At 45.1% G+C, this 25481-nt stretch overlaps 1 non-coding gene across 50 annotated transcripts in view; it reads left to right on the forward strand.

Moving 5' to 3' along the window:
• Positions 1 to 25481, forward strand: part of LOC103347661 (uncharacterized) — a 103248-nt gene that overhangs the window by 21291 nt on the left and 56476 nt on the right. For 31 of the 50 annotated variants that reach the window (XR_016229311.1, XR_016229312.1, XR_016229296.1 and 28 more), the window contains 2 exons: positions 16360 to 16448; positions 19294 to 19428. This is a non-coding gene — a transcript (uncharacterized LOC103347661). Of the gene's footprint in view, positions 1 to 6776; positions 6892 to 16359; positions 16449 to 19293; positions 19429 to 25481 lie in introns of all 50 variants that reach the window. The other 19 variants (XR_016229305.1, XR_016229307.1, XR_011386586.2 and 16 more) reach the window with 2 other exon arrangements.

Raw genomic sequence — 25481 nt, forward strand, 5'->3', positions numbered from 1 at the left:
GCTCTGCTTCCAGTCCAGCTCCCAGCACCTGAGAAAGCAGCGGAGGCTGCCACAAGTACTTGGGCCCCTGCCACCCCATAGGAGGACCCAGATGGAGTTATAAATAAATTTTTTGTTGAAAAAAAAAAAACACTTTGCCAAGGGTTTTTGGGGAGATGAAAAAAGGAGGAATTGCTAAATTCATTACAATTAAAACTTAACTTAACTTATTTGAAGAACTGAAGAATTCACAAGTCTCCTGGTTTCTCAGTTACTAAAGCTCTCCCTAAGGTCTAAAATGGGTAGAAACATTATTTGGTCTGGCCCTACCAAAGCAACTGCAGGCAGGACTCAAAATTCAATAAATATTGTGTGCTAATTTTTTTTTTTTTTTTTTTACAGGCAGAGTCGACAGTGAGAGAGAGACAGAGAGAAAGGTCTTCCTTTGCCGTTGGTTCACCCTCCAATGGCCGCCGCGGCCGGCGTGCTGCGGCCAGCGCACCGCGCTGATCCGAAGGCAGGAGCCAGGTGCTTCTCCTGGTCTCCCGTGGGGTGCAAGGCCCAAGTACTTGGGCCATCCTCCACTGCACTCCCGGGCCATAGCAGAGAGCTGGCCTGGAGGAGGGGCAACCGGGACAGAATGCGGCGCCCCGACCAGGACTAGAACCCAGTGTGCCGGCACCGCAAGGCGGAGGATTAGCCTATTGAGCCGTGGCACCGGCTTGTGCTAATTTTTAAGTTGGCAATTTTGAATGGCCCATGAATGATGTTATAAATATTCAAATGGCCTTTGGTAGAAAGAGTTCTCTACCTGTGGGTCTAAAATTTAATAACAAGGAAGTTGCTTGAGTACTTGGAGAATTAGGTGTTTAATAGTCAGGCACTGGATAAGTATGGCCATGCCCTGTTGTAAATATTGAAAATATACATGAGGTTTGTAAAAGGAATCTGAAAGCTTGGAGACAGACATCATAAACCATGTCTTATCAGTGGTCTGGTTTCTGTTTTAAGTTGTAGCCTGGGACCCTTTTCTGCTGGGAACCACCTATTCCTGGATTTGTTGATCTTTGGATTTCCCCAGCTTGCAGTTTCTTTCAGTTTTGAAATGAAACTTACCCCAGAGGGCGAGGTCAGGTGTGCAGAGGACTTTGACAGCTCACATTGGCTTGTTTTCTTTCCAGAGTTGTGTGGTATATGACCATGTGAGGTGTGAGGGTTAACAGGCTGTGATAGAGACTAACTGACAGTGAATCAGCTGTTGGGCAATGCCTGGGCAGTATAATTTCTTTGGGTAACCAGGAAAACATGACTAAATACATGGTCTTTCAACCACAGAAAGTTGAAAGTTAGGAGTACAGTCACCTGAGAGTTGTCTGTGATCTGTTTGCTGAAGAAGGAAAGGTTTTATCTCAGCTTCCTCTCTCCTTGTTTGTAGAGTCTCCTTACCTTCTTTCTAGTCAAGTCTCTAGCCTCCTCCTGCTGTTCCAGCTATTCAATTTTATACTGTGCCTACTGGAATTGCTGCTTTGTGTTGTGACTCCTGTAGATTGTCTTAGACACCCCCACTTTCCCACCCACACACACCCCAGGCTTTTCACAGAATGCAGCTCGCCCCAGCTCCTTTTGCCAGAGGTTTGGTTTATGCCGTGTTTACAGCAGTGCACTTCTTTACCAAAGGAAGGAGCTCGCTCTGTAGGTCACCTCACACTACTTCCCTGACTTTGCCTGACTGATGCCAAGCCCTTTTCCCTAGCACTCCAGAGCTTTTCCCAAAACTTCAACTATGTTTTCCTTTGAGATTTCTGCTGATCAGCATGGGCACCTGATGCCTGTTTAAAAAAAATTGTTTAAAGCTTTATTTATTTATTTAAAATCAGAGTTAGGGAGCAACAGAGACAGAGAGAAGAAATCTTCCATCTGCTGGTTTACTCTCCAAATAGCTGCAATGGCTAGGGCTGGGCCAGTCAAAGCTAGGAGCTTCATATGGTCTCTCCTGTAGGTGGCAGGGGCCCAGGTACTTCATTTTGCATTAGCAAGGAGCTGGATCTGAAGTAGAGCAGCTGAGACTCAAACCTCTGCTCACGTAGGATGCTGGCATTGCAGGAAGTGGCTTAACCCACTGTACCACAATACCTGCCCTGCTGATCCCTGGTCTTTTTTTTTTTTTTTTTTTTGACAGGCAGGAGTGGACAAAGAGAGAGACAGAGAGAAAGGTCTTCCTTTTGCCGTTGGTTCACCCTCCAATGGCCGCCGCGGCCGGCGCGCTGCAACCAGCGCACCGCGCCAATCCGATGGCAGGAGCCAGGTACTTATCCTGGTCTCCCATGGGGTGCAGGGCCCAAGGACTTGGGCCATCCTCCACTGCACTCCCTGGCCACAGCAGAGAGCTGGCCTGGAAGAGGGGCAACCGGGACAGAATCCGGTGCCCCGACCAGGACTAGAACCTGGTGTGCCGGCGCCGCAAGGCGGAGGATTAGCCTGTTGAGCCGCGGCGCCAGCCTGATCCCTGTTCTTAAAGCTGGCATCTGCACCCATGTCCCTCATGTGTGGCTGTATCCCTTTCTGGGGTGGTGGACCAGGCTGAAGGATTGGTGGGGCCAAGGATTCATGACAGAATGTGGAATTAAGGATTTTGGTGTTAACTTTTCTTTTCTTTTCTTTTCTTTTCTTTTCTTTTCTTTTCTTTTCTTTTCTTTTCTTTTCTTTTCTTTTCTTTTCTTTTCTTTTTGTTTGACAGAGTTATAGACAGTGAGAGAGAGAGAGAGACAGAGAGAAAGGTCTTCCTTCCATTGGTTCACCCCGCAAGTGGCTGCTATGGCTGGCACTGCACCAATCTGAAGCTGGGAGCCAGGTGCTTCTCCCTGGTCTCCTATGCAGGTGCAGTGGCCCAAGGACTTGGGCCATCCTCCACTGCCCTCCCGGGCCACAGCAGAGAGCTGGACTGGAAGAGGAACAACCAGGACTAGAACTGGCACCCATATGGGATGCTGGCGCCGCAGGTGGAGGATTAACCAAGTGAGCCATGGTGCCAGCCCCTTGGTATTAACATTTCAGATGCAGGCAGATGGGAAGCTGGAAGATGAGAATGAGCATCAAGGTCAGTGGAGGGTGGGAGGAACAGAGAACATTTAGTATCTGAAGTGAAAGATATCCTTTGTAGACTGCCTCTTCTGGTTTTTCTTTTATGAAAAAAAAATATTTTGAAGACTACTGGATAGAGAATGTAGTAAAAATCTTTTTTAAAAAAGATTTATGTATTTATTTGAAAGAGTTACACAGAGAAGGCGAGGCAGAGGGAGCAAGAGTGAGAGAAAGAGAGAGGTCTTCCATCCACTGGTTCACTCCCCAATTGGCTGCAATGGCCGGAGCTTCACAGATCCAAAGCCAGGAGCCAGGAGCTTTCTCCAGGTCTCCTACGTGGGTGCAGGGACCCAAGGACTTGGGCCATCTTCTACTGCTTTCCCAGGCCATAGCAGAGAGCTAGATGGGAAGTGGAGCAGCTGGGTCTCGAACTGGCGCCTATATGGGATACCGATGCTTCAGGCCAGGGCTTTAACCTTCTGTGCCACAGCGCCAGCTCCAATAAATAATCTTTTAAAAATGCTTATTTATTCTGAAGTCAGAATGAGAGAGAGGTCTTTCATCCACCAGTTTACTCAACAAATTCAACAGCTAGTGCTGGGCCAGGCCAAAGCCAGGAGCTGGGAACTCCATTCAGGTCTCCCATGGTGGGTGGTGGGGACCAAGCACTTGAGCCATGTGGAGGCAAGTCTTGATCCCAGGTACTCTGATATGGGATGCAGATATCCAAAGTGTCAGCTTAATCCCCCATGCCATAATGCCTACCCCAACACATAATCTTTTATAAAAAGAAAATATGAAATCATTGTTGATAATATTTTAACTACTACTGGCTTTTCCCCATCCCGTCACCTGCCACTATTTCAATTATTCTGTATTCTTTCAGAGATGACATGTTAGTGATTTGGAATGTACCTTCTAGACCTTTTTCTATGTATTTCCATATAGGTATATGAGCACAGAAAAATTTAAAGGTTGTTTTGTTTTACTTATTTATACAAATAATATCACATTTTATATAGCATTCAGATATTTGCTGCTTTGATTCAATAATGTATCTTGATAGTATTCCATGTTCTTAAAGATATATCTTACTCTTTTAACTGTTGTATAGAATTTCATGGAATGCGTATATGTGTTTTATTTAGCTATTTTCCTATGGAGAAAAATTAAGGCATTTCCAGCTTTTGTTCTTTAGAAGTGATCCTTGTGTTTTCTTTTTTTAAAAAAAGGTTTATATTATTTATTTGAGAGCCAGAATTACAGAGAGAAGGAGAGACAGAGATCTTCCATCTGCTGGCTCACTCCCTAAATGGCCGTAACCATGGGCTGGGCCAGGCCAAAGCCAGGATCCAAGAGCTTTGTCTGGGTCTCCCTTTCGGGTGCAGGGGTCCAAGGACCTGGGCCATCCTCCCCCATTCTCCCAGGTGCATCAGCAGGGTCCTGGATAGGGAATGGAACATCTGGGACTCAAACTGGTGCCTATATGGGATGCCAGCATTACATGCCATGGCTTGAACCCACTGTGCCACAGTGCTGGTTCCCCCTTATTGTGTTGGCGTTCTGCCCATGGCCTTTTCTTGCACTCTGCCAGGATGATCTCAACCTCTCTGACAACTTCAGTTACCGTCTGCATATAGATAATTCCAAAGTCCCCAGTGCAGAACACCTAATACCAGAATTCCTAACTACTCACATGAACAGCTCTGCTGAGATGTCCTGTAGACATGGCAAAATGAGGCCCCCTGCTTTTTCCCACTTGCTCCTTCTTTGGTGCTATATCATACACATTGTAAACACTATGCAGAAGCTGTTTGTCAAAACCTGCTAGTGTTTGGTAAGACCTTTGTTACCTTCTCACATCTCTCAGTCACCAGGACTTGTCCACCTTACCTCCTCCATATTTATTCAGTCTAATCACTTTCCTTCTTCATTGCTACTACCCTGTACCTTAGTTTATTTATTTATAAAATAGAACATTTTTGAGGATTAAATGGAGCAAAATGCTTAGAACAATAGATTGATGCCCAGTAAATGCTATATGAATATAGTCGTAATCTCTTTGTCCTTTCCTCTTAGTCCATATAACCTGCTGTCACCTCTGCTTCTAGTCTTGAGTTCATCTTACCCCATTTGCATTGCATTTTCCACACTTTAGCAGAGTGATCTTTATAAAATGTGAAAATGACTGTGATATCATTCCTTGATTATACAGAAATGTCAGTGGTACTCTCACTAGACTTTTGCACATGTTGTTAGCCCCACCTAGAATGCTTTTCTTTTTGGTCTTTGGATGGCTGGCTTCATTTTATTGAGATAGTTGCTTTTATTTATTTATTTGTTTATTTATTTATTTAATTTTTGACAGGCAGAGTGGACAGTGAGAAAGAGAGAGACAGAAGGAAAGGTCTTCCTTTTTTGCCGTTGGTTCACCCTCCAATGGCTGCTGCGGCTGGCGTGCTGCGGCCAGCGCACTGCACTGATCCGAAGCTGGGAGCCAGGTGCTTTTCCTGGTCTCCCATGGGGTGCAGGGCCCAAGCACCTGGGCCATCCTCCACTGCACTTCTGGGCCACATCAGAGAGCTGGCATGGAAGAGGAGCAACCAGGACTAGAACCCGGGGTGCTGGCACTGCAGGCGGAGGATTAGCCTGTTGAGCCACGGCGCCGGCCAAGATAGTTGCTTTTAAATGTCATCTTTTCAGAAAGGCTTTTCCCTGACCACCCAATGATTCTCAGTAGCCACCCATATACTTTCATATTACCTTATTATTACCTTCTTTTATTTTTAAAAAAATATTTGTTTATTTGCAAGGCATAGTGACAGAGAGAGAGAGATCCATTTCTTGTCTGCTGGTTCACTCCTCAGTTGGCTACAGCAGCCAGAGCTGGGCCAGGCCAAAGGCATGAACCAGGAACTCCATTCAGGTCTCCTACGTGAGTGGCAGGACCTCAGAATACTTGAGCCATCATCTACTGCTTCCTAGGTGCATTAGCAGGGAGCTAGACCACAAACGCCAAGTAGTCAGAATTGGAACTGGTGATGTCCCAAGTGGCAGTTTAGCCCACTGTGCCATAACTTACTTTAATTCTTTGCATAGCATAGCAGTCTGTGGTTTTTTTTTTTTTTTTCTGGCTTATTTGCATATTTGCTTGTAGTCTCTTGCATTCAGAATTTGGTCCTTGGCTCATTGTCATTCCCTTACCCAATGGTCTTTGGTGATTCCAAAGTGTTTACTAGGATGAGCCATCTAACATGTGTGTGTCTCTCCAAGTCACATTCACGAACACAGGGTAAACAGACTGAACGAGGGGACATGTGCAATGAAGAGTTGAGTAGGCAGTCTGTTTACTCTGGGTGGCTGAAGGTAGAGTAATTCAGAGTGGAGTGCAATCCTAAACAAGGAAAGAAGCAAAAGGCCTGAGGGATAAGGTAAGGCAAAACTGAAACAGGAAGCTGAATCACTGGCTTAGAAACTTAGAGAATTAAGATAGTAGGTGGAGTGTAAAAAGGGACAGGACAAGTGAATCAGGATTAGAGTCATAAATAATCTTGGGGATTACTTCAGTCATCTTTATTATTATTACCTCTTTAATCTGGGACCAGGTTTTGGATTATAGGAAGGATCAACTATTTGACATATAAGGGTTTGAGTGAGATTGCCTATTACTTTCTTTGCATTTTTTGTGCTATTTACTTTTTTTTTTTTTTTTACAGGCAGAGCTAGAGAGAGAGAGAAAGGTCTTCCTTTTCGTTGGTTCACCTCCCAAGTGGCCGCCACGGCCGGCGCGTTGTGGCTGGCGCGCTGTGCCAATCCGAAGCCAGGAGCCAGGTGCCTCCTCCCGGTCTCCCATGCGGGTGCGGGGCCCAAGGACCTGGGCCATCCTCCACTGCACTCCTGGGCCATAGCAGAGAGCTGGCCTGGAAGAGGAGCAACCGGGACAGAATCCAGCGCCTTAACCAGGACTAGAACTCGGGGTGCCGGCGCCGCAGGCAGAGGATTAGCTTAGTGAGCCAAGGCGCTGGCGTGCTATTTACTTTAAAATCAAATCCCCAGAAATCCTACCTTGCTCCACTGCCCCCCACCCCATCTCACCTTTTGCTGCCAAGATTCTACTCTGTGTTCTTTAAAATATACCAAGTTCAGCTAGCTTATCTTTGGAATGAATTTCCTATACAGAAGCCTGCAGCAGTCCTGGAGCTCCCTTTAGGTGGTATGAAGGGAGTAAGTACTCTCCTCTCCCCTCTTCTGCTTGTCCCACTGAACCAGGCAGAAGAGGAACAGGCTTTAGCAGCTTCTAGAGTTCAGGAGTCTGCTGAGCTTGATCCTGTGGAATTTCTCTGAATTTTGGGGAAGATTATGAGAATATAGGGTGGGATTCTCTAAGACATGATTGTAAACAGTAAAAGACTAGCTAGATGGGCATAGATGGTGGGAGTTGAGAGTATGTAGAAGTGGGCTTCAAGGTTTGTGATGTGGAATGGTCCTTGACATGCCAAGTTGACAGTCTTGGTGAGTAGTGCTAGTCAGTAGCCTTTAGTGGCAGTTTTCTCTGTGTTTTTCTGTGTGGGCTGGAGCTCTCCCCACAGGCTGAGAGAGGATTGTGAGTACAGAAATAGTACTTAATGAAGAGGGGTGTGTTCTCTTCTGAAGGTTGGGTAGAGTGATTGTGTGCACAGATTGGGTAATCTATGACCCAGTCATCCGGCCTATGCAAGGTGAGGCACCTGCACTGTCCTCTTAGAGTTCTTCTGGGAAACCAACCCAAGGTTGCTGGTGATGGTGACCGTTGTTGGTGATTTCCCCAAGGAAATCTTCCTCCCTCCCTCCCTCCCTCCCTCCCTTCCTTTTTTAATATTTATTTATTTGAAAGTTACAGACAGATCTTCTATCTGCTGGTTTACTCCTCAGTTGGCTGGGGCAGACTGAAACTAGGAACCAGAACTCCATCTGGTCTCCCACATGGATGCAGGGGTTCAAATACGTGGACCATCTGCTGCTGCTTTTCCAGGCACATTAGCAGGGAGCTGGATCAGGAGTGGAACAGCCAGGACTCCACCTGTGCTCATATAGGATGAGCTATCACCAGTGATAGCTTAACCAACCCACTGCAGCCCAACTCTAGTCCCTTTCTTTAAGCCCCATGTTCTGATGTTCTGCCTTCTGCTTTGGGGCCTTCAAATTCCTTAATCTATTCATGACATCTCTTTCCAGATCCTTATTCTGTGTGTAGGCTTGACGCTTTGGCTCTATACAATCTTCTCATTTTGACATTGCCAGCCAGCTTCAAGTAAGGGCCTTTTTCCAGTCAGACTTATCCATGGGAGTGAAGATAGAAGATAGAATACTTGGGTTAAAATGCAGATTTTAGTTTTCTACTCCTGGATAACTGTGATTGAGTAGGTATGGGATGGTGACCAGGTTTCTGCAGGTTGCTCAAACTCCCGGGTGATTCTGACACCAGTCATCATCTGCAGACCATGTGAGCAGGCTTCATAAAATTTGTGGAAAAATAACATTATAATATGAATTTTCCATGAATATTTTGAAGCCCCTGGTATTTGGAGAAATTGACTTAAAGGGATCTGCCAGTGCTTCACCCCTAAAGGGGCAGGAAGGGAATTTGAATCCAAAGGTCCTGGGAACCTTAGTCTGTCATCTGTCAGAGAGACAGTGGATAATTATCTCTGTGTACTGGTCCCCCTTCTTGTTGTCACAGTAGGGTCAGAGCCCCGATGCAGTGGAGGGCTTAAACAGCTCTCCCATTGCAGGTCAGTACCTTTGGGACTAACAGGCCAGGTTGTAGAACCTGAGGGCTTCCAGTCACACTTTAGATTTGCCTCTGGAGTTCTTTGTGTATATTGACTCTTCCTTAGGCCTTTTATTTTTTTAAAAGATTTATTTATTTATTTGAAAGGTAGAAAGAGAGAGACAGACAGGAGGGTGGAGGGGAGGGGAGGCCTTTCTTGAGTGGTCTCTAAAAGCTGTCTTTATTCCCCATTGTAGCCAGCCTCCTCCATACCAGTTCTACCCATCCCCCTTTAAAACAAACTCATCTCGTATTTCTCCTTTTAAAATCTCCTTTTGCATCCCTGATTGTTATACAAGTCCAAATGTCTCAAGTTGGAATACACACTTTTGCACAATTTGGTCCAAATTGTGGTCTACAAGGTCCTATAATATCTTGGTCCCTGCATATTTCTCAAGTCTTATCCCAGGCCCATCACCTCCTTCCCTGCTGTGGGTTTGCTCATCAGCTCATAATTCCTGGACTTCTTTTCCAACTGGCTTTCATTAGGGCTTTTGCAGGATTCTAAAGTTTCTTCCTGAAACACATTTTACTCTGCTGTTCACCTCCTTAACTATCCTTGCCTGTAGCTGTTAATGATGGGTTATTTCCTGATCACTTTCTGACTGCTCTATAAAAAGAAACTATCTTAGCATCAGTTTGCTTCCATTCAACCACTTACTGCTATTTACCTGTTGTCTTTCTGACAAGTAGATAATCTCCTTGAGGGCAGAGACCTTCTCATTCATTATTGTATTTTAAGTGCCTAGTGGGTAGAGGCACTCAATAAGTACTCTGATAAGTCTCCCCCTCCAACTTTATTTTTAAGGATTTGTTTATTTGAAAAGCACAAGTGACAGAGAGGGAGAGATTGACAGAGACAGAGATCTTCCATCCTCTGGTTCACTCCCCAAATAGTCACAATGGGCAGGGCTGAGCCAGGCTGAAGCCAGGGACCTAGAACTCCACCGAGGTTGCCCACATGGGTGGCAGGGGCCCAAGTACTGAGGCCATCTTCTGCTGCTTTTGTAGGCACCTTAGCAGGGAGCTGGTTTGGAAGTGGAGTAGCTGGGATTGAACCAGTACTCCGATATGGGATGCCAGAGTCACAAGCAGTGGTTGAATCCACTGTGCCACAATGTTGGGCCCACCCCCTTTTTTCCCCTTTATTTTTTTTTTTAAAGATTTATTTATTTATTTGAGAGACAGAGCTACAAAGAGTAGGAAAGACAGAGAGGTCTTCCATCTGCTGATTGATTCCTCAAATGACTGCAACAGGCAGAGCTGGGCTGATCTGAAGCCAGGAGCTTTTTCTGGGTCTGCCACATGGGTACAGGGCCTCAAGAAACTGGGCCATCTTTTGCTGCTTTCGTAGGCCATCAGAAGGGAGCTGGATCAAGAGTGGAGCAGCTGGGACTTGAACCTGTGCCCATACACTGGGACTTGAACCTGTGCAGGCACTGTAGGCAGAGGCTTAACCTACTAGGCCACAGTGCTGGACTCAATATTATTTATTTATTTATTTTCATTTTATTTGAAAGGCAGAGAGCTTCCATCTGCTGCTTTACTCCCTAAATGCCTGCAGCAGTCAGGGCTGTGCCAGGCTGAAGCCAGGAGAATAGGACCCATGTGAGTGGCAGGAACCTAAGTACTTGAAACATCATTTGCTCCCAGGGTGCACATTTTCAGGAAGCTGAATCAGAAGTGGAAGACTTCCCCTCTGCCTGCCCAGGATGAAGGCATCTCAGGTGTGGCCCTAAGTGCTGCACCATGGGGGCCATTGCCTTAGGCACAAACACCTTTTCTCTTGTCACCCTTTCTCTTGTGTCAGGTTCTTTCTTGTCCTTTACTGCTTTTCTGAGCGCTTGTTTGACTTCCCCAAGTAGTGCTAGTTCCACAGAGACAGCATTTTGTTAATCTTGAATGGGCTTTTCACACCATGCTATGGTTTCATCTAGGTAGGAGTTAGATGGAATTGCTTCTGTTTTACAGAGGACAAGCCAGAACTCTGATTGCTTGATTAATTTGGGGATGGCAGAACTGATATTTGAACCCTGATGTGTCTCAGGACCTCTCATTCTATCTTACTGTGGTCCTTCTAAGAAAACCAGTTTGCAGACCCAGATTCACTGGGGTAAAATAACTTTATTTTTAGTTAAATAATAAAAATTTTTAAAAATATTTTTTATTTCCTCAGAGTTAAATGCAGTAAAGTGAATACTATTGATGAGTCATTAATAAGGATGACAGAGTAAAGGGTGACTTTAATTTTAAATTGGTCTGTCTCAACCCTAAATGATATTATTATTTTTTTAAAAAGATTTATTTATTTATTTGAAAGTTGGAGTTACACAGAGAAGGCGAGGCAAGAGAGAGAGAGAGGTCTTCCATCTGCTAGTTCATTCCCCAGATGGTCACAGTGGCTGGTGCTGTGCTGATCTCCAGGAGCTTCTTCCAGGTCTCTTCACACGGGTGCAGGGGCCCAAGGACTTGGGCCATCTTCTACTGCTGTCCCAGGCCATAGCAGAGAGCTAGATTGGAAGTGGAGCAGCCAGGACTTGCACTGGTGCCCATATGGGATCCGGCACTGCAGAAAGCGGCTTTACCCACTACACCACAGTGCCAGCCCTCCTTGGTGACTTCTTGTCATATTGACAAAGCCAACATAATCCCAGTAGGAATGAGCGGAAACACAGTTCAATGTAAATTAAAGCAAATAACAATTATCAGTTCATAGTTTCTTAGAACATACATAAACAACAAAATGTGAACATTTTTGTTGATGGAAAAATAAGCCTTTAATATATATTTAACTTAAGAATATGGCCCGCGCCGCGGCTCACTAGGCTAATTCTCCGCCTGCGGCGCCGGCACACCGGATTCTGTCCCGGTTGCCCCTCTTCCAGGCCAGCCCTCTGCTGTGACCAGGGAGTGCAGTGGAGGATGGCCCAGGTGCTTGGGCCCTGCACCCCATGGGAGACCAGGAAAAGCACCTGGCTCCTGGCTCCTGCCTTCGGATCAGCGCGGTGCGCCGGCCGCAGCGCGCCGGCCGCGGCAGCCATTGGAGGGTGAACCAACGGCAAAGGAAGACCTTCCTCTCTGTCTGTCTCTCTCACTGTCCACTCTGCCTGTCAAAAAATAAAAAAATAAAAAAATAAAAAAAAAAAGAATACATCTTAGTATATGTTGACAAAGGGCTTATTGAGTAAGTTTTAGTGGGTAGTGCCATATTATGAAATTATTAAAAAATGAAGCAGATATATGCAAACACTGATATGGAGCAGTCTCCAAGATCTGTCATAATAGAAAACTAAGGAAAGTACAGAATAGTATTTATGACTCGTGTGCAAGTATTAGTGTTTGTATGAAAAGAGGGAGAACTCTTTATACTTAGTGTATACCCAGACTGTTCCTGGAGTTTTTTAAAAAATATTCTTCTGTATTGTTGAAAACATTTTTTAAAAAAGATTTATTTATTTATTTGAAAGAGTTATACAGAGGGAGGAGAGGCAGAGAGAGAGAGAGAGGTCTTCCATCCGCTGGTTCACTCCCCAATTGGCCACAAAGGCCAGAGCTGCGCCTATCCAAAGCAAGGAACCAGGAGCTTCTTCCAGATCTCCCACGTGGGTGCAGGGGCCCAAGGTCTTGGGCCATCTTCTACTGCTTTCCCAGGCTAAAACAGAGAGCTGGATCGGAAGTGGAGCAGCTGGGTCTCGAATCGGCACCCATATGGGATGTTGGCACTTCAGTCCAGGGCATTAACCCACGGTGCCACAGCACCGACTGAAAACATTTTTTTCAAATAAAGATTTTTTTTTACTTGAAAAGCAGAGAGAAGGAGAGAGAGACAAAGAGATCTTCCATCTGCTGATTCACTTCCCAAATGGCTACAAAGGCCAGCGCTAGGCCAGGTGGAAGCCAGGAGCCTGGAACTCCATCCTGGTCTCCCATGTGAGTAGAAAGGACCTAAGCACTTGGGCCATATTTTGTTGCTTTCCTAGGTGCATTAGCAGGGTAGTGGAGCAGCTGGCACTCGAACCTGTTCTAGAATGGAATGTGAGCATTGCAGCAGAATAGCCCAACCCATGTGCCACATGCGAGCCCCTGAAAAAATTTTTTAACTCATGTGGATGTTGCTTTTCTTTAAAAAAAAAAAAAAAACAGGGCCGGCGCTGCGGCTCACTAGGCTAATCCTCCGCCTAGCGGCGCCGGCACACCGGGTTCTAGTCCCGGTTGGGGCGCCGGATTCTGTCCCGGTTGCCCCTCTTCCAGGCCAGCTCTCTGCTGTGGCCAGGGAGTGCAGTGGAGGATGGCCCAGGTGCTTGGGCCCTGCACCCCATGGGAGACCAGGAAAAGCACCTGGCTCCTGGCTCCTGCCATTGGATCAGCGCGGTACGCCGGCCGCAGCGCGCTGGCCGCGGCGGCCATTGGAGGGTGAACCAACGGCAAAAGGAAGACCTTTCTCTCTGTCTCTCTCTCTCACTGTCCACTCTGCCTGTCAAAAAAAATAAATAAATAAATAAAAATAAAAAAATAAAAAAACCAAACTGGTAAAAAATAATCACATACATAGAATTTACCATTTTAGCCATTTTTAAGTCTACATTTCAGTAGTTTTAGGTATTTCACATTGTTGTACAACAGAGTTCATGAACTTTTTCATCGTTAAAACTAAAATTCTATATTCATTGAACAACAAACTCTGCCTTTCTCCTTCTCATTCTCTCTGGTAACCATCATTCTACTTTCTGTTTCTAATCATTTTTATTTATTTATTTATTTACTTATTTATTTATTTTTGACAGGCAGAGTGGACAGTGAGAGAGAGAGAGACAGAGAGAAAGGTCTTCCTTTGCCATTGGTTCACCCTCCAATGGCCACTGCGACCGGTGCGCTGTGGCCGGTGCACCGCGCTGATCGGATGGCAGGAGCCAGGTACTTATCCTGGTCTCCCATGAGGTGCAGGGTCCAAGTTTTTGGGCCATCCTCCACTGCACTCTGGGCCACAGCAGAGAGCTGGACTGGACGAGGGGCAACTGGTACAGAATCTGGCGCCCCGACCAGGACTAGAACCCAGGGTGCCAGCGCTGCAGGCGGAAGATTAGCCTAGTGAGCCTCGGCGCTGGCCCTGTTTCTAGTAATTTGATTACTTCAGTATGTCACATAAGTAGAATCATAGAGTATTTGTCTTTTTTTGTGACTGGCTTATTTCACTTAACAATATTCTCAAGGTTCATCCATGTTATAGCATGTAACAGAATTTCTCTCCTTTTAAAGTACTTTGGGAGTGGGTATTGTGGCATAGCAGTTTAGCCACTGCCTGGGAGTGACATTAGCATCCTGTATCCCATCAAAGCACCTGGGTTTGAGTCCTGCCTCCACTCCTGATCCAGTGTCCTGCTACAGCACATCTTTGGAGGCAGCAGATGATGACTCAAGTGCTTGGGTCCCTGCCTCCCATGTGAGAAATCCAGATGGAGTTCCTAGTCCCTTGCTCCTGCCTTTGGCCTGGCTCAGCCTTGGCTGTTGCAGGCATTTGGGGCATAAACCAGTGAATGGAAGATCACTCTCTGTTTCTCTGCCTTTCAAATAAATAAACAGAAAAATAAAGCGCTTTGCTTCCCTTTATAAATATGACTCTGAAAAGTTTATACGAATGTGTGTGTATTTATGTGTGTGTGTGTGCACACCCCTGCTGAAAGCCCAAGAAAGGGAATAGAAGTCTGATTGGGCCTGAAGGCTCCGGCCTGATAGTATGTAGAGAGACTTTTCTGTCACAGCCCTGAGAAGAACCTCAGATTTCTATATTTTTCCTAATATCAAACCTGGATATTTAATGGTCAGTGAGACAACTGGACCTGAATGTGACTTGGGCTTCTTCAGTGGCTCAAAGTGGGAATGTTTGTGTGTGTGTATGCATGCACTCGTGGTGAAAAATTTGATTCCCTTTAGTAGACTTTACAAATGGGATATTTCACTGCACAGCTCTGGAAAAAAAGCAATAGGAAAAGGTACACACAAAGTAAGAGTTTCTTTTATTAGCTTGCAGAGTGGCATTAGTTTTCTAATATGGTCAAGAAGCAGTTTTTTTTTAAAGATTTATTTATTTTATTTGAAAGTCAGATTTACAGATAGAGAAGGAGAGGCACACAGAGAGAGAGAGAGAGGTCTTCCATCTGCTGGTTCACTCCCCAGTTGGCCGCAACAGCCAGAGCTGTGTCGATCCTAAGCCAGAAGCCAGGAGCTGCTTTTGGGTCTCCCATGCGGGTGCAGGGGCCTAAGGTCTTGGGCCATCTGCTGCTGCTTTCCCAGGCCACAGCAGAGAGCTGGTTCAGAAGTGGAGCAGCTGGAACTTGCACCAGGCCCTATATGGGATGCCGGCACTGCGGGCAGCAGTTTTACCTGCTACACCACAGCATCGGCCCAAGAAGCAGTTCTATTCAATCACCTTTCAACTTTTATGGTATTGTAGATTTTGTTCATATTTTCTTAAGAAGGTCATTTTACTAAGGAACAGTCTAGTACTAATATTCTCTAACTTCTCCCTAACAATCTCAAGCCCAGCTTAAGCTGTTGCAGGGATTTGGAGAGTGAAACCAACAGATGGAACATTGTATGCACCCATGTGTGCGCGCTTGCTCGCTGTCTCTCTCCGTCTCTGACTCTCTGTTTCTCTCTATGTATAGCATCTAATATCACTGTTATAATGGATGCTATTCCTTTTTATTTGTTTATTGCTTGACTCCCTCCATTAGAATGTAAGCTTTGTAAAGATAGGATTTTATTTTATTTTACTTTTCTGTCCTGCTCTATACCACTGCTTTATACCTGGTATTTAGAATAATTCCTGATAGGCAGCTGAGCTCAATAAAATTTGTTGAGTGAATGAATTTGTTGCACTTTTTGTTGGTTTTTTTATTTGCAGTATTTTGTCTATTGTGAGTACTGTGTGATAAGTATCCTGGTATATATATCTTTTCATACTTTTCCACTGTTTTTAGGATAAATTCCAAGAAGTGGAGGAATGACTGAGTTAAAACATATTCACGTTTAGAATGTAAATTCCTCGAGTCAAACTGTTCTTAAAAATGTGAACTTGAGGGCCAGCACTGTGGCATAATGGGTTAAGCCTCTGTCTGCAGTTCTGGCCTCCCAAAGGGGTGCCAGTTTGAGTCCAGGCTCTTCTACTCCCTATCCAGCTCCCTGCTTAATGCACCTGGGAAAGCAGCAGAGGATGGCCCAAGTGCTTGCACCCCTGTACTCACATGGGAGACCTGGAAAAAGCTCCTGGTTCCTGGCTTTGGTCTGGCCCAGCCCTAGCCATTGCAGCCATTTGGGGAGTGAATCAGCAGATGGAAGACCTCTTTGTTTCTCTCCGTCCCTCCCTCTCTAACTCTGCCTTTCAGAAAAAAAAAAAAAAAAAAAAAAGAATGTGAACTTTACCAACAGTACCTGCTTCCTGACAGTTTTCCTAACATCTGGTGGTGTTTTTCATTTGCTCCATCTGACAGGTGAGACATAATCTTGTTGCACATTGTAACTTTGGAGGCAGCTTCCTAGGGGCCTGAATTCTGATCAGCCATTTACTGTGTGACCTTGGGTAAGTCATTTACCTTCTCAGTAACTCAGTTTCATGTTTGGTAAAGTAGGGGTAATGATAACATCTATTTTATTATGGGGTTATTGTGAGGAATAAATCAGTTAATCCAAGTAAATGATTAGAGTAGCAAGTGATTATAGCACTCAGCAAATATGATTTGATTAGCATTTCTTTGAAGAGTAAAGATCGAACATAATTGAAATTATTTTAGACATTTATATTTTTTCTTTGGAGCACTTAATCATGTCCTTCGCACATTAATTTTTTAACACCTTATTAACTTAAAAGAGTTAACATGTTCACTGTCATGTAAAAGGCAGAATTATTTACATTTTTTCATTTGCCTTTCAAGTTAGTTTATAGTTTTTTTCTGTCTGAAAGTTTTAAATTTTTAGATAATTTCCTACAAAACCAGTGAAGAAAGCATGCTTCCATACCTCAAAATTATGAAAGGTTACTTGTTATTTTTGAGTACTCTGTGTATATATATCTAAATGTTTACATTCAATCTTTACATTTAAATCATTGATCCACTTGAAATATATTTTGATCTGAAAAGAGTACTTGAGATCTGGCCCTTTTCACTTGGGTAGCTGTTTGACACCAACTTATTGAAGAAGGAGCAAGCCTTGACTATCATAGCCTCAGACATAGCAAATCTTCATTTCAGAGAATGGATTTAATGCTTGGATGGAGCCAAAGGTCATATAGGTGGCCAACCTGTGGGATGAGTATGCTATGCGAAGCAGTTTTGGATCAGAAGTCAGTCTGACTCTTAAGTGACGAGACTGTTGTCTGTCTTGTAGCTCTGGGGACCCTTCCAAAGCAGATCCTAATAAGGGAACTGTTTTAAAGTGTTCATTGTTCATTTGGAGATATATATATATATATATATATACACACACACACACATACATATGTATTATATATATATTATTTATATAGAGGGGACAAATTTCATATATACGGCTTTTTTTTTTTTTTTTTTTTGATAGGCAGAGTTAGACAGAGAGAGAGAGACAGAGAGAAAGGTCTTCCTTCCGTTGGTTCACCCCCAAATGGCCGCTACGGCCAGCACGCTGTGCCTATCTGAAGCCAGGAGCCAGGTGCTTCCTCCTGGTCTCCCATGCGGGTGCAGGGCCCAAGCATGTGCCATCCTCTCCTTCCCGGGCCACAGCAGAGAGCTGGACTGGAAGAGGAGCAACCGGGACAGAACCGGTGCCCCAACCGGGACTAGAACCCGGGGTGCTGGCTCTGCAGGCCGAGAATTAACCTAGTGAGCTGTGCCGCTGGCCTGGATAGATATATTTTGTGACTGCAACAAATACTTCCTCATTCCAGTCTGAGGTTATTAATAGCATATTGATGAGGGGTTATTGAATGATCATAAACTTATTTTTTAATGAAGATTTATTTACTTTGGAGGAATAGTTACAGATAGAGAGAGGGGTCTTTCATCCACTGGTTCACTCCCCAAATGGCTGCAAGGGCTAGTGTTTGGCCAAGCTGAAGCCAGTAGCTTCCTCTGGGTCTTCCATGGGGGTGCAGGGGCCCAAGCACTCGGGTTATCTTCTGCTGCTTTCCCAGACCATTAACAGGGAGCTGGTTTGAAAGTGGAGCAGCTGGGACCTGAACCTGGGCACATATATGATGCTGGCACTGCAGGCAAAGGCTTAGTCTACTAAGCCATAGCACCTACCCCAAATGGTTATAAACTGTGCAGCTCGTTTTGTGGGTATTTCCATCTATTGTCTTGCCTCTGACTCATGATGGAAGAAGAGTGATTCTTGTATGACAAAACATCCACATATCACATGGGTAGCTGCTGTCTTCCAGAAATGATGAAAGGTAGCTAACCTTTACATAGCACACACATGTGCCAGGCACAGACGAAAGAACTTTATATACATGACCTTCTCCTTCTGAGGTAGGTGTTCTGTGCTGAGATGAATTTATCCCCCAAATTCATGTTCACACTCAGAACTTAGGAAAATGGTCTTACTTGAAATAGACTTTGTACATGTAGTCAGGTTAGGATGAAGTCTTGTCAGATCCTAATACATTGATTAGTGGGCTTATAAGAGAGAGGCACATACAGAGGGCAGATGCCTTGGAAAGATGGAGGTAGATTGGAGTTTAGCTAAGGAATGGCTCTGGCACTCCAGGGATTGCTGGCAACCTCCAGAGGCTGGAAGAAACCAGGAAAGATTCTCCTCTCAAGCCTTTAGAGGGAGTTTGGCCCTGCTGACACTGTGATTTCAGGCTGTGAAATCTCCAGAACAGTGAGAGAATACATTTCTGTTGTTTTAATCTCTCAGTTTGTGATCATTTGTTTCAGTGGTCCTAGGAAACTATTACATGCTCTTTTCATCTTTATTTTCAGATAAATGAAAATGAGGCCCAGAGATGTCAAATACTTTGAGATTTCTGTAGGCCGCTGCTCTGTGGTCTGTATACTGACTCTAACTCCTGAGGTGGCTGTTGTTGGCACTCCACCTTCACCACAGCTGTCAACCTCTGGCAGTGCTGGAGCTGAGCTGCTGGAGTGGCTCCCTTCTCTAACACATAGCTTTTCCATCCTTGCCGACCTCACACTGCCAAGCAGAAACTTCTCAGGAGGCATCTGGCTGCAGCCTGACCATTTGACCAGGTCCCTTCTTCACCCCACCTTTATTTTTCTTTTCTATGTAGTGTCAGAGAAGGGAGGTTAGCGGAGTTAGTGGAGAGGGGAGATTGCTCAGCCTCTTGTGGTAGGTGTGTTCATGCTTCTCACTTCTGGCTTGTATCAGCTGGAATTCCTATCAGAAAACAGCTCAAGTCTTGTGCTTTTCTTTATCTCTTTCAGAATCTTGCATATAGATGGCAGTTCATGGCGGTGGGCAGAGAAGGAGAGCTTCCTGGCATCACTGACTGTGAGAGCGCTAGTCATCATGTTACTGATGGACTCAGCCCACCACAGTGGTGCTCTCCCATGGCCAAGGTAATGATCCCCCTGATCAGCCCCTTGCCTGCTCAGGGGCTCTTCTCAGCTGGCTGCTGAAGCATGCCTGGTTTCCAGTATAGACCTCTGGCTTTGGATCCCATTCTTACTGTCAGCTGCTCTTACTAGACTATGAGCTCCAGGAAAATAGGAACCACGTCTGTTTTATTTGCTGTTCTGTCTCAGGACTGAGCAGAAGCTTGGCACTTAAGAGCCCCTCTAGAAATGTCTGTTGAACAAAGAAATTAATGTTGACCTTAAAGCTTTCAAACTCTTAGTTTTCCATGCTTCTTCCTGAAGCCAGAGACCAGATTAAAAACATTAGGATCCTAAGCAATAGAAATACTGTGATGTCCCTCATGCTTTCTGCCCTCAGTATATATTTCAGAAACAAAATTAAGTAAAATCCAACAAGTATAAGGAAGCTGCAGCAAAATTCTGATGACTATTTTGTAAAATAATTTAGGATGTTTGTAGTTGTTATTTCTGCTTAGGCACTGGTTCTCTAAGCACATGCTGTTGGGTAATCCTGGCTGGATCAATCTCTCCCTCACCTAGACTTCACCTTCAGTTCTTCTTTACACATGTGCTGAAGGGGCCTTTTCTGTACTCCCAAGGGTGTCTGGCTCCTGAGACTCCAGCCTTGGCTAGAGCCTCTGGCTCCCTGGGGGCTTCGCAGGAAAGACAGTTAGAACATGCACACTTTTTTTTTTTTTTTTTGGGTAGATAGAGTTATAGACAGTGAGAGAGAGAGAGACAGACAGAAAGGTCTTCCTTCTGTTGGTTCACTCCCCAAATGGCCGCAATGGCCAGAGCTGCACCGATCCAAAGCCAGGAGCCAGGTGCTTCTTCCTGGTCTCCCATGTGGGTACAGGGGCCCAAGGACTTGGGTCATCTTCTACTGCTTTCCCAGGCCATAGCAGAGAGCTGGACTAGAAGAGGGGCAGCCAGGACTAGAACCAGTGTCCATATGGGATGCCGGTGCCACAAACAGAGGATTAACCAAGTGAGCCATGGCGCCAGCCCCCATGCACACTTCTAAAGAGTGCTTCATGAGAACACCATACTGAATGTGCCAGGTGATTATGCTTAGGCAGATTTCAGCTGTAATTTACTTTTGTGACAATGTAAATGGAAAGCCTAGAAGTTTCCTTGTGGCCCTCTTTCCTGGATCACTGAGAGAAAAGTCAACATGCAGGCCCATTCTGCCTCTTGTATTAATCTAGACCTTGTTGAGAACATTCAGAAAAGAAAGGTGTGATGCTAGAAGTGAGGCCCAGGCCTTTCACTGTTGACTATTCCACGCTTTGACCATAGTCAAACCCTGTTGCTTGATTCCAGAGTTTAAAATAGTGTTGGAAAGGTTCTAGGAAAAAAGTATCACTGTAACTTCCTGGCTGAGGAAATAGTGTGTGCTGGCTAGAGCAGGAGGGGTCATTGAGGTTCCCAAGTTCTATTCTGGACCTGCTGTTGATTTCAGGTGTGACATTTAGCAATTTGAGCTGATATTCTGTAGCTCTGATTGATTTCTCATCTCCATTACAGAGTAATAGATATTGTACTCACAGGGAAAGCGGTGATGCTCTGGTCCCTTGTCCTTTAGAAGAGTCTTACCATGAAATGTTCTTTCTTTCACTTGAAATTCCAGGCTCCTTTTAGTTTAGTTTTGTTTTTTTTTTTTTTCCAAAAAATATACATTTTTAAAATTTGTTTGAAAGGCAGAGAAAAGGGAAAGATTTCCCATTTGCCACCTTATTCCCCAAATGCCCACAGCACCCAGACTAAAGCCTAGGAACCAGGAACTTGATCCACATTTCCCATGTCAGTGGCAGGGACCCAACTACTTGAGCCGTCATCCCAGAAGGCACATCAGCAGGACGCTGGAATCAGGAATAGAGCTAGGACCAAAGCCAGTCAGCCACTCCTGTATAGGATATGGGCATCCAAAGTGGCCTCTTAACCACTATACCAAATGCCTACCCCTCCAGGCTTCTTTATTTTTTTTCTTTTTTCTTTTTTGACAGGCAAAGTTAGAGAGAGAGACAGAGAGACAGAGAGAAAGGTCTTCCTTCCGTTGGTTCACCCCCAAGATGGCCACTACGGCTGGCGCGCTGCGCCAATCTGAAGCCAGGAGCCAGGTGCTTCCTCCTGGTCTCCCATGCGGGTGCAGGGCCCAAGGACTTGGCCATCCTCCACTGCCTCCCCTGGCCACAGCAGCGAGTTGGATAGGAAGAGGAGCAACCAGGACAGAATCCGGCGCCCCAACCGGGACTAGAACCTGGGGTGCCGGCGCCTCAGGAGGAGGATTAGCCAAGTGAGCCGCGGTGCCGGCCCAGGCTTCTTTCTTAAAAACAGTAACACCTTCAGAGTTAATACAGGAACCCAGTTATATTATTTGTTTTACTTGAATTCATTTAATCATAATTTCCTTCTTCGTAACAATGTAATTAGAGAAGTCCTATAAAGGGTAGAAACTTTGATAGGGTGTAGGACAAGAAGGGAGGTTTGTGTGGGGCACACACCATGACTTTGGACAGCCAGAGAATAGCTTAAGGGTACCACCAGGTACAGGAGGAACTTGATGGCTAAGAACAGAAACTCAAATTCTTTGAGAGCCAGGCGTGTAATAGATAACTTTTGTGTATCCTTCCTTCCTTCCTTCCTTCCTTCCTTCCTTCCTTCCTTCCTTCCTTCCTTCCTTCCTTCCTTCTTTCCTTCCTTCCTTCTTTTCTTTCTTTCCTTCTTTCTTTCTTTCTTTCTTTCTTTCTTTCTTTCTTTCTTTCTTTCTTTCTTTCTTTCTTTCTTTCTTTCTTTCTTTCTTTCTTTCTTTCCTTCTTTCCTTCTTTCCTTCTTTCCTTCTTTCTTTCTTCTCTTTCCTTCCTTCCTTCCTTCCTTCCTTCTTTTCTTTCTTTTCTTTCTTTTCTTTCTTTCTTTTCTTTCTTTTCTTTCTTTTCTTCCTTCCTTCCTTCCTTCCTTCCTTCCTTCCTTCCTTCCCTCCCTCCTTCCCTCCTTCCCTCCTTCCCTCCTTCCCTCCTCTTTCTTTCTTTCTTTCTTTCTTTCTTTCTTTCTTTCTTTCTTTCTTTCTTTCTTTCTTTCTTTCTCTTACTTATTTTATTTGAGAGTTAGAATTATAGACAGTGAGAGGGAGAAAAGTTTTCCTTCCGTTGGCTCATTCCCCAAATGACTGCAATGGCCAGAGCTACACCGATCCGGAGCCAGGAGCTTCTTCCGGGTCTCCCATGCGGGTGCAGGGGTCCAAGGACCTGGGCCATTTTCTACTGCTTTCCCAGGCCATAGCAGAGAGCTGGACTGGAAGAGGAGCAGCCAGGACTAGAACCAGTGCCCATATGGGATGCTGGCATCGCAGGCAGAGGATTAACCTACTGTGCCATGGCGCTGGCCCCTCTTAGTATATTTTCTTACTTAAAGATAAACCAATAAAATATTATCTTCATTTTTGCAGGTGGGCAAGCTGAAAGTCAAAGAAGTTATGTAACCTAACCACAGTCATAAAGCTAATAAAAGGTTTAGCTAGGATTTATTTCTCCTCAGGTTTGTCCAGCCTCAAAGCCCATGCAGGTTTCTGTCTCTGAGAGTTTGCAAAGGAGGGTAGGGGAAAGAATGGGAGTTAGAGCGATGCTATGTTTCTCTACCTATTTTGTATGTTGTGATGTGCTTAGCCAGAGCATTCCATTTAATATGAGGTTCTATATATAGAGATGCTGCAGCAACATGTGTGGATAAGATGCCAATTGGCTTTAAGGGAGGATTTAAAAAAAGTATTTGTTCTTTAGATCCTTGTTTCAGTGTGGCCCACAAGTGTCAAAACACCACTGGTTAACTGGTTTATTGCTGAAGTGACTCTGTCCTATAGAATTTGATGTGTCCCAAGGAGTAAGCCCTGAGGGGCAGGGGTGAGGGTGTGGTGTGCCCTTACTGTATGTACTGGAGCTGGTGGCACCAGTTACGTGACTTATTAGACTGCATTATTACTGAGTAAACAAGAGAAGTCTCTCTTTCACCCTTCCAAGGAAGACCAGATGGTAAGGGTGCTGGCACAGATCCAGGAGATCTTGGCTTCTTGGCTAGCAAAGAAGATAGTGACAGAATCAGAAGATGGCTGGACTGTCTAGTGGTGTAATTTCAGGGGCACCAAGAATATGCCTTGCCCCTTAAGGACTTGCCTCAGCTGTTTGCTGTTGCTTGGAATTCCAGAAATGAAACTTTTCCCCCTTGATTTAAATCTTTGAGACCCTGTTAAAAATGCAGAGACTCCAGGAAGGGATTTGATTGTATCTTGGTCTTTTAAGTGGAAGAATGAATGAGCTTATGAGATTTTTAAAAAATATTTATTTGAAAGGTAGAGTTAGACAAAGAGATCTTCTATTTGCTGGTTCATTCCCCAAATAGCCACAATGGCTGGGGCTGGGACAGGCCGAAGCCAGGAGCCTGGAGCTCTGTTCAGGTTTCCTATGTGGGTGGCAGGTGCCCAAGACTTGGGCCATCTTCCTCTGCAAGAAGTTGGATAGGAAGTGGAGCACTCAGGACTTGAACCAGCATCCATATGGGATGTCAGCATCATAGGCAGCAGCTTAACCCGCTGTGCCATAATGCTGGCCCCTGACGTTGGTATCTGAGAACAAGAGTAAGGAAGGGATAGAGAGGAAGGGTCCTGTTCCTCAGTTGTAGGGACAGTAAGAAGTCACCAGCAAGTTTGAGATAAAGGTTCTGAAAAGAGCAGTTGGGTCCCTAACAAACATTTTGTTTCCTTTATGGTTTTGTGTGATGAAAGACAGCAGCTAATAGTGCTAGGGACAGACCAAAAAAAGAGGGGGTTCTGGATAGAGATTTCCTGCCAGCATGCTGGGATGCAGGCACAGTGTAGTCTGGAGAGCAGCTGACAGCCAGAATGTAACCCAGAGTGTAGGACTTTTGGGTTTGTGGTTTGTTGTGATGTCCTCAGGCAGGACTGTCATAGATCTTAGGAAGGGAGAGGCACAGCTTCCCAGAAATGATGCAAAATGGTGGCGCAAAAGATGCTGCCACTGACAACAAGGGTAAGGCACTTCCTCAGTGGCTACTGGTCACAGACAACTTCTGGTCTCGGTTTCCCAATGAGCTGTGCTGAGATAGGGCTTTACCGGAAAACAAAATAAGCCATGTCAAAAGCAGTGACTCTCAGGGTGGCCACACAAAGGTTCAGTTTCCCCATCTACTAACTAGAACCAACATAGTTGATGCAGAAGTTGCGAGGATATTCCCTGTGATTTAGACATAATACTCTTGGCCTGACTTCCTCTAAAAAGAAAACCTCCTGGTTGACCAGGCATCATCTTTCATGCATTAATACTCTCAAGCTGCCTTTAGGATTTGAATTCTTCCAGCTTTTCCTTCCCTGGTGGGTCTTTGACAAAGGGATTTCAGATTTTAGTTCCTTTCCCAGCTCCTCATAGTGGGGTTCATGGATGCCCTTTATACTGGACTTCACCTTCAGCTCTGTACATATCCTTGCCCTAATTCCAGAACATTTTCCATTGGACCCAGACTTTTGGCTTCTCTCAGGCCTGCTGGATTCTAACCCATTTTTCTTAGCACATTTCTCCAGTGGGCTCTCCTAGAAATGGCCACCAACCTCCCCCGACAGAGTTTGAAAATGCTGCACCTTCTTCCTTATATGAAGCAGTACAACTCTGTGGAAGTTCTCCTTCCTTCCCAACCAACCCACCAGTCTCATACACAAAATCTAGTGACATAGCTGGTTCTATTGATTGCCTGGATTTTGGAGCCAGCAGAGATCCTTGAGTATGTGTTTTATGCCCTGAAGGACAATTCTCTACTTTCCCTCCATGTCACCTTTATTTAAGATTTAACCTAGGAATACCACACTCTGTCCAATTGCTCTGCCTGGACTCTCTGCCCTTGTCCAGGACTATGACCCCGCTGTCAGTCCTTCACCAGGGACTGTGGCCTCAGCTAAGGTGCTTCTCTGATACAAGAGCCTTCTCTTGCATCTAGGCATCGGTAGGTAGAGACCTGCCTGTACACAGATCTCC

Source organism: Oryctolagus cuniculus, chromosome 2 (assembly GCF_051225735.1).
Source record: "Oryctolagus cuniculus isolate XC-2025 breed Fujian yellow rabbit chromosome 2, ASM5122573v1, whole genome shotgun sequence".
NCBI lineage: Eukaryota > Metazoa > Chordata > Mammalia > Lagomorpha > Leporidae > Oryctolagus > Oryctolagus cuniculus.